This window comes from Eumetopias jubatus, unplaced genomic scaffold, assembly GCF_037043125.1.
Source record: "Eumetopias jubatus isolate StellerSeaLion01/CBP00866 unplaced genomic scaffold, mEumJub1_p1.0 scaffold_7, whole genome shotgun sequence".
Classification (NCBI taxonomy): Eukaryota; Metazoa; Chordata; class Mammalia; order Carnivora; family Otariidae; genus Eumetopias; species Eumetopias jubatus.
In genome coordinates, this window is record NW_028274813.1 from 49,864,527 (window position 1) to 49,868,549 (window position 4,023).

Here is a 4,023-nt window from a genome sequence, read left to right on the forward strand (position 1 = left end):
AGGATGATTTTAAAATCATACTTTAAACATTATAGCCTATAAAACATATATAATGAGTATTCATTTATTCTCTATCATCTTCAATATAATTATCGTGTATTTATATAATAAAGAGCTAAACAATTACTGGTTATATTTTTATAAATAATGTATAAGGTATATTATTTTTTGCAAATTATACACATGTACCTATATCTGATATGTAAGTAAATATTGATACGTTTATGATCCCATCAATACATTTGTATTTCCTTATAATATTATTAAAAGTTATTTTATCATGGTAATATTTTCCCTCAGAATTCATTAAAACATAATAATTTCCTGCAATGACCCACCATGCCTGTTGAAAGTAGACTATTTTAAAACACCTTCGTGTTCTTTTGTTTTATCCTTATAATTGAGCTTTATTTTCAAATTATATTTCCTATTCTACAGTGCTACATTTATAGCCTGTAAGAATATTAAGGTCATTATTTATGTATTTGCAATTCTTCTCAATGAAAACATTTTTGTAATAAAATGTAAATAGTATGTCATTGTCAGCTTTCAATATATTATATCAGAGTAACTGATAGAATCTTTTTAGAAAGGGCAAGAGAAAAAGTGAATTCAAATATCTACAAATTACCCCAGGGATAAAGAGAATTGCAAAAAGCAAGATTCATACCAAGGCAAACATCAACGCTAACATACTGAATGACTAACATACTGAAAATTACATTTCAATATAGCAAGATGATTAGAATAAGAAAGTTTATTTTCGTTTCTAAAAGAGTAGTATTTTAAAAATGTCTTTTCAATTAATTTTATTGAATGGATAGTCCTGATTTCAATTGCACCTCCCTCAAAATAAAGTACAAAATATAGGCAGAAACAAATCTTAAGACATATTTTATTCAAGTAGTGTCTTAAAATTAAGAAAAATTTTACTCAAGTAGGTATTTGCCCTATTCACCAAATTTTTCATTGCATATATTTAAAAATGTGTGGCTTACACAAATTTGTCTGTGTAAATTGAAATGCAGAGAAACTAAGATTAGGTCATCTTAACAGAGGAACACCAAATAATAAAAATGTAAGTGATTTACAATCCCTAAAACACTATTTCGTAAGGTAGAGGTTCAAGGATAGATTTAAAATTTCTTTATTAATAAGATATCTACCTCTCGTTAATAGCATATCATCAATGTGATTAGCAGTACAGTGGAAATATATTTAGCTATGTCCCATTTTAATTTCTTTACAAGAAAGAGTGAGTTGATCCATCAATGCATCTACAATTTAACAATTAGTTTTAAGAATTGGAGCTATTTTGAGTGTTCTCAATGTGCTCAGAGGGTACTGAATGACAGGTGGCAAGAAATGATTATGTGCTAAAAGTTGTCTATGAACTATGCACATAAGGGTTAGTATCCCCAGACATTCTCAATCTGTTACACTATAACAAAACATTCTGAACTCAGTGGTGAATCTACACAGTAAGTTGGCTTACAGTGAATATGCACAATTAATTGACTTAACCTATCCTTTAAAGGTATCATTGTATTAATGTACCTCCAATAACCTCTTCATAATCTTACTCTTTCTGCCCCCAAGTAAACTACAAAAATGTGACACCCAAGCATATTTAACATGCCATCTAATGTGAACACAAAATTTCCAATTGCTCTTAGTTGTTGAGGACGGAAGATAAGTACATTTTGATTCAAGTTCCTTTCTTTGTGTGTCACTGTAAATAAGGACACTTTGTTGCTATTTTTTGATAGTAGTTTTTACATACATCATGGCTAATGTTTGTAATCTCAAGAGTGAAAAGGTTTAGTTTTTGTTTCTTCATCTGTTTAGGAATGAAAAATCTATACATGAATTTAAAATATATATGGATGTGCATGTGATTGTGAAGTTACAAGTCAGTTGCTTATCTTTAACATATCTTTACATAACATCTTTAAACATCTCTTTACATAAATCAAAGCAAAAAAAGAATTAATTGAAACCTTGCACTTTCTTTCACTGATCATCATAGAGTGTAAGATTAGACTCTATGGGGAATTCTTTCTTTACAGTAATCTTTTTTGTTAATATTAACAGGTAATGAGCAAAGAATTGGTAAATATGAGTCTGGGTGATTAACTGATTTGGAGTACATCTATTAATATACTTTCTTTTCAGCCTTTTCTTGTCCACTCATTTTCCTTGACTTGACTTACAAACTCTGGAGATGTTCAGATAAAGCTCTAATTTCTCTTTATATCTCACTTTCTTCTTACTTTACTATCAGCCTCTTCTCCCTTCCTAATTTCATCTCGTGCCATAACTTTTCTTACTTACTTACATACTGACACATTTTAAATACGTATCTCAGGCACAATACTGACACAAATAAGCTTTAAAATTCAAAACATCTCAATACTTCTTTGACTGGTTCCTCTCCCTTGTCCCACATATTTCAGGTAATATGCATGTTTATTCTACTTTAAATCTTTCTTACATTTATCACTTTCTCTTGATCTCCCCGATACAATTCTAATCCAAGCTACCATTCATTTTTTTTAACTGTAGCAATAGCTCCTAAATGATTTTTTATTATGTTTTAAAAACATATAAGATGATCTTAACCATTTTTAAGGGTACAGTTCGGTGGTATTAAGTATATTCATTCACAGTGTCATAAAACAGATCTCCAGAACTTTTTCATCTTGCAAATCTACAACTCTATACCCTTTGAGCAGCTCCCCTCCCTGACCCTTCCCTCAGCCCATAGTTACTACCATTCCATTTTCTAAGAATTTGACTACTTTACCTACCTCATATTAGTGGAATCATATAGTATTTGTTCTCTTGTGATTGGTTCATTTCCTTTAGCCTAAAGTCCTCCAAGTTCATCCATATTGCAGCATGTGACAGGATTACTTTCCTTTCTTAGACTGAATAACCTATACTACATTTCGTTTACTCCTTCAGCTGTTAATGGACATTTGGGTTGCTTCCACCTCTTGGTTACTATTGCTACAAACATGAGCGCACAAATATTTTTTTAAAGACTCTGTTTTCGACTATTTTGTATATATACCCAGCAGTGGGATTGCTGGATCATACTGTAGTTCTATATATTTTTTTTATTGACAGATGAATGGATAATGTAGTTCTATATTTTTAAATTTTTCAAGTTGCTGTCCTGTTTTCCATAGCATTTGCAACATTTTACATTCCCACTAATAACACACAAGGGTTTCAATTTCTCTACATTCTCACCAGCATTTGTTCTGTTCTCTTTTCTTTTCTCTTTTCTCTCTCCTGTCTCCTTTCTCTTCTCCTGTTTTCTTTTCTTAGTGGTAGTCATCCTAATGGGCATGAGGTGATATCTCATTGTGGTTTTGAATTATACTTCTCTGACGATTAGTGATGTTAATCACATTTTCATATGCTTGTTGACTATTTGTATATAATCTTTTAAAGAAATGTCTATTCAAGTCCTTGGACCATTTTAAAATAGGTTCATTTCACTTTTCAGTTGTGGAGTTGTAGGAGTTCTTTATATCTTCCAGGTACTAACCCCTTAAAGATATAGATTTGTGTTTTCTCCCATTTGTCTTTTCACTGTTGATTGTGCCTTTGATCTGATTTTTTAGTAGTCTCTTTTATAAACACCCAATTCATTATCCATAATCTTTCTCAAAAAATGCTCATAAAGCCCAAGTATGACCCTGTAATTTCACAACTTTATAGTTACCTATGTCTTCCCAAAGCTCTCAAGTTAAAATTCAAAATGCTAAAATTGCGCTCTATAATCTGGTGTCAATCTACTTCACCCGTATCTTTACACACTTCCTTTCACCCTTTACTTTCTACGACACTGATTCTTTTCATATGTCCTCTGATGAGCCAGGCCCCTCTTTACATAGGTCCTTTGTCTATGCTTTTAATTGTTTTGTTTTTCTCTTTGTTGTTCCATGAAAAGAAAACTGTAGTTTTTGAGCCTCAGATTTAAATGTCTTTTATTCAATGAAATCTTTCCAG